Source organism: Onychostoma macrolepis, chromosome 22 (assembly GCF_012432095.1).
Source record: "Onychostoma macrolepis isolate SWU-2019 chromosome 22, ASM1243209v1, whole genome shotgun sequence".
Lineage (NCBI taxonomy): Eukaryota > Metazoa > Chordata > Actinopteri > Cypriniformes > Cyprinidae > Onychostoma > Onychostoma macrolepis.
Window position 1 is genome coordinate 5,410,696 of NC_081176.1, and position 9,623 is coordinate 5,420,318.

Sequence of the window (9,623 nt, forward strand, 5' to 3'; positions counted from 1 at the left end):
CACATGGGTTTCACATGGGATTCACATGGAAATTCACATGAAAATGTTCCAAAAACACACATTTCCCATGTGCAAAGCACACACTTCACATGTGATTTTCACATGTTTTCACAAGTGACATTTCACATGTGCAGAATCACATGTATATGTGGCCACATGTGACCACATGTGCTTTTGCACATGTGAAATTCATGTGGTTTTTCTTAAGTCAGGAAAGAAAATGAACAATCAAAAATATGTATAGAAGATTTACCCATTTTAACTTGTTTTTCATTTTTAATCACCATAAGAAAATTATAACTTAAATAATTTTAACAAACTCACAACGAACAATTCATCTTGTTCAGGATCTTAAGTTACAATGGAGTATATACAGTAGGCCTACATAAGAAATTCATTATTCATTCATTATTGACAGCTTCTATAAGAAATGGAGATTATGGGTAAAAGTATATATTATTAAAAAGAAAATAATAAAAAAACTGTATAAACAGCACTTTCTATATTTGAGTATGACTGAAACAACATGATAGGAGCTGTTTTTGTTGTTTACCATTTACAAGCGAATCCCCAAGACTTCAAAACTTTCAAGTTTATAACTGACCAACTTCTAAAAACAAATTTATAGTTGTCTTTGTAAAGAAATATGTCGCTTTGGAGCCGCTGCTGTGACGCTGAACAAACGCTTCCAGTGTGAATACTCTGGCGAGTCTGCAGCTGCAGTGACGCTGTAGTTACGCTGACGTGACGCTCACGCTTGCGGTGTGAAACGGGCGTCAGTGTACATCAGGTGGCGGTGAAATTGCGTGGTCGGTTGTGGAACTGATCTCTCGCTGAGTTTGAGTGCGAGAGTAGCGCGTGTGGTGTGAACCACGAGTGGCTCATGTTTTCCAGGTAAGTTGGTGGGAAATGTGATACTAGTGTATTAATGTTTGTGTGTATATTTTCCGAGGTGTTTTAAAAGTGTGTGAAGCGTGTCTCTGTATACAGATATGTTATGCGTTGATTTATGAGTTTGCACGTGTGTTAAGAGTTCATGTGATAATAATGTTGTTTATAGAGAATACAACGGAGATATCGTTCTAATCATTTCATGCTGAGACTCCTACCCAATGACAGAGGCACGCGGGATTTTTTTCCACTGGAGTACTCAAGTGAAGGATGCGTGCACAACTATCATCATGCTGTTAGGCAGTAGCCCCTCCCTCTATAACTGTTCTGTCTCGCGGAGGAGCTAATTTGTGTGCATCTGTGTGAAACACGCATAGGAAAAAAAGAACCACAGAAAGAACGGCTCCCCCCCCAGCCGCGACTCGGCTCCCATCGTTCATGTTTATGAGCCGTTCAAAAGAATCGGTTCGTTCGCGAAAGTCACAACTCTACGCCCAACTCGGAAACTCTTGGCCGTTGACGTCCAATTTCCGATTAGGAAACTCATATTTAAGATAATTCCGATGGCAAGTGAAGGCAGCATAATTCTATCAAACACAGCCGTTGACATGATGGGAAGCTCTTTTGTGCTCACTCTGTGTGTTTTGCTCATTCAAGGTAAGACGTTTAAATTTGTAACCTCAACGCTTTCGGTTTTCAGCGATGGAAAATGGCAATTTCACATCATCAACTCCTAAAATCTTATCTTGGATTGTATTTGTCGCTGTATTTGTGTTGTTGTACCCCAAGAGTCCTTTCGTTTTTATACCAACTTTCTCCAAGGAAAAAAAGGTTCAGTGGCATGCTGTTAATTTAATGACTCGTCAACATAAAGCTGCATTTCAGATGCGTTGAAGATTAAACTGACCCTGCTCAACATTTTCAGCAGAAATATTTTATGAATAGCCTAATTTAAATATATGACGTTATTGAAAACTCAACAATGGTTGTCAAGATTATAAAGCCTGTTTTGTTTTTGTTTTATATGCCTGTGTTGTCTGTGTCTGTTTCCTGGTTCCTGCTTCTATGGTATCTGATTTGCTTACACCTGTTAAGCGCTCTGTTTCCTTCCTTGCCACCTGTGACACTGGCAACCATTTAGAGTGTATCCCTGCCTACAGCTTGAGACAGACTCCTGCAACTCTGTGTCCTACATAGGACAAAGGTTCTTGACTGACTATTTAAGAACCCTTAATGCCAAAAAGGTTATATAGCTATAAGGAGAAATAGCCTATCTTAAATGATTGCTTAATACTTTCAAGTTTAACAGGTTATTTTTAAATGATGAATTGAAGCATGCTTACTAACTGTTTTATTCATAAAATTTAATTCAAATTAAGAATGAGATATTAATTAAACATTATTTAGTAATTATTTATCTGTGTTTCCAGGTGTTTTGGGTGATGCGGTGACAGTGTCAGTGATGGAGGGAGATAAAGTCACTCTACACACTGATATCACCAAAACAGTACATGACAAGATACTGTGGTACTTTGAAGACACTCGCATCGCTCTGATCAATGGACATCCCAATACGAGCTGTTTATATGATGGTGAAGACGGAGATTCAGAGACAGACTGAAGGTGGACTATAAGACTGGATCTCTGATCATCACAAACATCACAACTGAACATGCTGGACGTTATGAAGCAGAGATCATCAGAAGTGAAAGTTCAGGAAAAAGGCAAAGTTTGAACAGAAACCGCAAATGTGACAGCACAAAAATCACCAAAAAAATCAGCATCGGTCATGATGATACCATAAAAACTTTCAATATGATCCTCATTGGTGAGTCACTCAATGTAATTTACCCTTAAGTGTTTTTTTGTTTGTTTGTTTGTTTTTGTTTTGAAGAAATTACATATTAGAATACGAATCAGTGATTTTTCTATTATAATGCAAAAATGCAGCATATAAAAACCAAATTCGACTTCATAGGCATGCTGTAAACATAATGGTCCTAAATCTGACATTTCTGAAATCCTGTGATCCTGCAAAACACAAGTTGATTAGAAAAAGGCTGGATGGATGGATGTTATTGAAATTATAATAAATGGTCTTTTAAAAACCTTTTTATGATGACCTAACACTGTAATTTATTACTGATGGTTCATGTTTCTTTGAAGTCACTATAAAATCAAAGTTGATGATTCTTGCACATTATTATTGTTTTTTTTTTTCAAATTCATGTGCCCTCATAATCTTTAATCAAAATAACTTACCCATCCAGTGATCCAATCAATTACCAATGGACAAATCAAGTCCTACCTTCATGTTTTATTTTATTTATTTATTTATTTATTGATGTCATTTCACTCACACACAGGGAAGAAAAGACTATCGCAACTTTCATTGCACAGCATATGCAACTAATATTAATGTGGCTTTGGAGAATGTTTTCTAATGTTTTTCCTGCAGTTATACAAATGAACAGGCTTAATGACTTAATTTTTCAACATCAATTCAATGTCAATGTGTTTTTCTTTATTTCTTTATTTTTATTCCAGCTGCTCTGTCTGATCAAGTCAAAATCGATGAAGAGCCCCGCACGGAGAAGAGGGAGTTTGACTTGAGTATATTTTCACCCATCTTTATTTACCTCTTAATAGATTGCACACAATGTAGTGCAGTGTATTATAAATGCATTGTTCTTAAGGGGAGCTTGACTTTATACTAAATGATTTAGCTGTTGTTTAAACATTTGAATTTCATTTAAACACAGAATGTTGCATTTAAAAAAATCTATAAATTAAATTGGTCAAATTCCATCCTAAACACCAGGGCCCGTATTCATGACAAGTCTTGGTGCTAAGAGCTGCTCCTAGTAACAATATTCTAAGAAAATTATTAGAAATGTAGGTGTTTCCTCTTAAAATTTAAAGAAAAGATCCTAGTAAAGAAAAAAGTAATTCAGAAACAACCTGTCCTCCAACCAATACGTCCATATAGGTCGTTTGTCCAAATCCCTGAAATACGACCCATCAGAGCGTATACTACAATTGCGCCCCTATCGGCAACGGTACATTTGTAGCTCGGTTGGTAGAGCATTGCGTTATACAACGATATGTAATTACATGATCATGCGTTCATGGGTTCGATCCCAGAGAACACACGCACTCATAAAATGTGCACTAAAAATCATGATTTTGCATGATTCCTGTAAGGGGTAGGTTTAGGGGTAGGGTTAGGTGTGGTCATTCGTACGAATTAGCCACCAAGTAAAATATGTACGAATACTGTGAGATCGGTGTAAAAAGTCCACACATTGCATTTAAATAAACATGCATTTTGATTGGTAATGACAGTCATACGTCATTTCATGACGACAGACGCAACACGAGACTGTCATTATTTTTATGCACACTAGAGGGCGCTTAACTTTAAAACGTAAATATAGGTCGTAATAAGGGCTTGCACAAACGACCTATAGGGTTTGTTGGAGGACAGGCTCTTCAGAAAGCATCTTAACCCTTAAAAGAGGTCTTAAGGTCCAAAATTGTTAGGAGTACGGATGAGGACTTTTAAGGGGCTTAAGAGTTTCTTTAGCAGCGGAGAAAATGGACGAAACATGAAGAGGGAGAAGAAATGTGTTGCACACAATGCATGGCGGTGAGTTAATAAGATGCTACACATTAGATCGTGCAGGGATCATGATTGTGACCGATCTTATTAAAGACATGCTAACATCTCCGACACTGCGCAGAAATGCCATAGTGCCAGAAATGGACGTAATCACTACATTAACTACATTAACATATTTGGCAACTGGAAAAATGCAACTCTGCAGCAGCGATGATTTGGGTCTGTACCTGACAGCACTTTCAGAACCTCATTGTGTCGCTGTTCATTTCCTATAAAATACGTTAAGTATGACAGCATGGTAAATAAAAAATAAAGAATATATATACATATATAATGTGTGTTTGTGTGTGTATGTGAGAGAGACCGAGAGAGAGAGAAAGTATGGTAAAACAGGAAAAATTACGCCTGTAATTTCAAAGTGAAGGCTTATAATAAACCCTACGCTCATAATATGCGTAGGGTTTTTATAATAAAAAAAAGCGCTCTTTTATTTCCTTCTAGGACAACTAACCAATTACAGTATTCAAAAGACTATGTCATCGCTAGCAACGAGGTCAGCCCCGCCTCCTCACTGAGATAAAAGTTTTTGTCTTTTCCTCGCTGAGTTACTCTCAGATTGGTCCTGAATCACTTTTAAACGAAGACTCCTAAGCCCCTTTCGCACCGCTTTAGTTCCAGAACTAAAAGTACAGTACTAAAGTACTGGGACGATTTTGCGCGAACTATTTCCCAGTACCATTTAAAGGGTCGCATTCGCACCGACAGTGGGTACTAAGAAGTGACGTAAGCCGGTCGACAGCGACATCATTTGTGCGCGGCGTTCAACAACGAAAACAAAGAAGAACAACATTAACAACAGGAGGATGGAGGACGCTGTGATCAGAGCTGTGTTTTTGTTGTGTCTTGCAGGGTTCACAATACTGGACATGGAATGTCGACGTAACTTAGGCTATACGTCAAGCGATTGAAAGATCGGAAAGGAGTTCAAAATGTTCAAAAGTGCCTGCACTTAAGCGTCCGTCCGTCCATCTATCGCTGTTCTCCATTCTTGTGAAATATAAGTTGATGCAATGTTTACACAGTATGTGTTTATATGGTGTTTTAAATCATGGCGGGTGAGGGCGTTTTCGTACGCGTTTAGCCAATCAGCGTACACTTACGTCACGATAGTTCCTATGGAACTGTTTTAGACCCTACTCTGAAGTAGGAGCTAATTTAGTTCCTCCAAACGAGTTCCGGGAACTAAAACAGTTCAAAACGCCAAAAAGTGGGTAGTTCCACAATTAGTTCCGGTACTATGAAAAGGTTCCTGCAGTGCGAAAGGGCCTCTAGTTAGAAATTTTTAAGCTAAATTAGGAGCTCTCTGAGAGGATTCTTAGAATCTTTAAGAATACAGGCCCTGTTGCTTATAATAAAGATGTCAGAAATATTTATTCACACCGTTTAAGACTGCAGTCATTTGAAGCCAATAAAATGCTCCCTCCAATGACTATTATGGTACCGGAAAGACAAACAGAAACATGGCAGCTGTTCAAAGAAATACATAGTAAAGTACTTAATGACATTTGAAATGCATCAATTGTATCATGAGATCACAAAGAGTTAAAAGCCGTCTCTTGACATTTCTGGAGGCCAACCTCATAGACTATCCCTAAATCTTTCATAAACTATTCCATTATGGAATAATCCCTATTTTTAACAGAGGAATAAGCCTTTTGGACATGCAAAAGTGTCCATAGAGAGAATATATCCAGTGAATATGGAATATAAACACACAGTCATATTCTCTCACACTAATGACTGTCTCTCTTTATCTCTCCAGATTCAGGTCTGTCTTCAGCTGCTGTGGCAGGAATATGTGCTGCTGTTCTGCTGCTGACTGTTGTAGCTGCTGCTGGTGTGATTTCCCACAGGAGCTCCAGAAATGGTGAGTATTACATGCAAATACTATAATGAGAGGAAAACATCATGTGCTTAATGCAAAATTATTATTTGGCTCTCTGGAATACTTGATTCTGATTGGTCATTTGCAACATTTTTCACAGCAGACAGGGACAAAAACAAGTATGAAGGACTACTGCCCAAATGAGGTAAGATACTGTACGGAAAACTAACTTTATATGACACCAAGATCTGTGTTTGATTTTACTTGCATGGACAAAATCATCTTAATGGCAAATAAACAATTTTTTTTAAATCTAACTGAATGATATATGACGACTGTGCTGATTGTGTCTGATTTGAACTGTAAACAGCACTGTTTGTTTCTCTAACTGATTTATTGTTTTCTTACAGAAGGAGAAAGACAGTCCCAAAAGTGTGATTATAAAATAATAATAAGAAAAAATGCTGCAGAAATAAAATCTTTGTTTTATTTACAACTTTGAAAAATATTCCCACTGGTTTTGGCTTTTTGAATTTGAAGATCAGGATAAATTGAACTTATTTTGTCTTCTGTGAAACATGCAAGTATATCTTCTGTAGCCTTTGAAGGGCAGAGCTAAATGGAAAAAAAAAGAAAGAAGATATTTAGGCATAATAAGAAAAATGTACATATCTTCATTCTGTTCAAAAGTTTTCACACCCTGGCTCTTAATGCATTGTGTTTTCTTCTGGAGCATCAGTGAGCGTTTGAACCTTCTGTAATAGTTACATACGAGTCCCTCAGTTGTCCTCAGTGTGAAAAGATGGATCTCAAAATCATACAGTGATTGTTGGAAAGGGTTCAAATACACAAAAATGCTGAAAAACCAAATAATTTTTGGGACCTGAAGGATTTTTCTGAAAAACAGCAGGCAGTTTAACTGTTCAGGACAAACAAGGAACTCATGAACAACTATCACTTAAAAAAAAAAAAAAAAAAACACAGCTGTGGATCATTCAGGAAACAACAGTATTAAAAATCAAGGGGGTGTAAACTTTTGAACCGGGTCATTTTTATAAATTCAACTATTATTTTATTTTGTGGACTATATGTAAACATCTTTTATGTGAAATGTTTTATTCTGGTGAGTACTAAATTAACAATAACATGAATTTTATGTGATGCCTCTTATTTTGGTAAAATAATTAACATTTTGCAGATTCTGCAAGGGGGGCGTAAACTTTTGACCTCAACTGTATCAGAGTTGTGTTTCTGTCATTTTTGTTCTTGCAATACTTTCTATTGTAATTTCATCCCTGTGGTTTTCATTTAAATATTTATTTATTTATTTTCCACTGTTTTTTGTTTTGCTATAACTCTTTTGAATTTGTGCTGGTTAAATGAAGTACAGGCCAAGTCTGGGCATTGAAACGTGCAGCTTAAATAATTTATTATACCACCTGTTAACTTTGACACTAGCTGTAAACTGATCTAGAGTACGTAGGAAAATGTATCGTGTTCATTCAGATCAGCAGATGAGCATCACAAGCACTTTAATACAGGAATTATTATAATAAGATGAAGGACAGATCCTTGATCCACCACTGCTCAACAGAACAGGTTAAGGTTCTGGAAAGTGACTTTAAACCTTATTGTTTCTTTGTGTACAAAAAAATTAAAATAACATCAACATTAAAAATAAATTAAATATTTGGACGACAGAGATATTTTAAGTTTACTTTACGCACAGGACAATTTTAGGATTATGTGCCAGTCAAAAATTAGCCAGTTTGTTGACTGATTTAGTAACAATGTTGATAATAAACACAAAGAAAACTGAAGAGATTGATCCAAAATGTTTGGTTGTACATTTGCATTATGCAAACAAATGCAAACTTTTACTGTCACTTTTACTTTCGTTATACCTCAGAGGTTGAAATGATCTTTCAAGCTTTGTCCAAAAACTGTAATGTGTTTATAATATTGAGAACCTGTTAATGATTCTGTATAAACCACAGACCTGTAAGCAGTGCAAAGTGTAGTTAATGTACTTATTACAAATTACATGAAGAAAACTGTAGTTTGTATTATGCATTTTAGGTAATGTATTCTGACTATATTTAGATTACTTTTGAAATAACTCATTTAACATCTCAGGGGATTTTAAGTAAATTTTAGGTCATAGGGGTTTGTCTGACAAAAATATTTGGGAATCCCTGTGATACACAAAAACCGTAATGACATTACACATTCAGATTTTTTAAAAAAGTACTCTGTCATTGTTTATGCTGTATAGTCATATCTATTCATGCATGAGAAAAATTATATGTTTGTATTGTATGTCTAAAATAAAAAGACTGCTGTCCTCTTCTGATTTCCTGTGGCATGTTGTTGTTGCTGCTGTTTTTATTATTAAATTGCATTTTATGTATTTTATTTCATTAAATGTTTAATAAAAATAATTCAAATTGATGTAGCGATAATTAAGTTCATTATGTAAATTCAGTGTAAATTGCCATAAACCGTTCAAAAACTAATATGTATGCTGTTTGTAATATTAATATATTAATGTGAACTTATTTGAGTCCACTAAACAAATAATTTTCTTAATATAAAATGAAACTAAACACTGCTCAAATACTATGTGTATCTAATACAAAACTTAATTACTTAATAAATAATTCAGTTGAACTGACTTGGAGTTAACCTTTAGCTAGCAATAGCACACATGTCTGAACTAACGTAACTCAGTGATAAACATCACTGCATTGGAAACTACATAGTACCGCCTTTTAGATAAAGCATCATCAAGGTTTTCTGGTCCATATTTGCCTTAAACACAGGCTCTCTTCAGCACAGTCATCGGTGTTAAATGAACACTGCTCAGTGTGCACACTAGAGAATGTTAAAGTAACACTGAAGCATTTTTGCAGTAAATTAGATAATTGATCAATTAAGTGGTGATTCAGCATTAGTGGACACCTGCTTTTAACAAACAGAATCACTGAAAGAAAGAGAAAAAAGGAAGAGGTGAGTAAAAACGCAGCTGACTTCCAGCCACAGACTTGCATGAAATCAGCTGCAACTAAAGTGAAAGTGAAAGTGCCTGACATAAAATCAGCTGAACATAAAGTGAAAGTGAAAGTGCCTGACATGAAATCAATGGGTATTGAAGGTGGAAGAGAGCATGGGTCATTCACTTCCTCGTCCTACAATTCCTGCCGGTTCAGAGAATCGAACTCATGA

General features: G+C 36.0%; 1 long non-coding RNA gene across 2 annotated transcripts; it reads left to right on the forward strand.

Annotated features, from left to right (window-relative positions):
- Positions 1 to 717: 717 nt before the first annotated feature.
- On the forward strand, positions 718 to 8,849 carry LOC131531406 (uncharacterized). Of its 2 annotated transcripts, none has more exons than XR_009268676.1 (6): positions 718 to 894; positions 2,322 to 2,719; positions 3,439 to 3,504; positions 6,336 to 6,440; positions 6,559 to 6,603; positions 6,809 to 8,849. It is a non-coding gene; the product is annotated as an uncharacterized LOC131531406 (long non-coding RNA). The 2 variants fall into 2 exon arrangements; XR_009268677.1 differs by lacking the exon at positions 718 to 894 and adding an exon at positions 1,125 to 1,548.
- Positions 8,850 to 9,623: the final 774 nt, after the last annotated feature.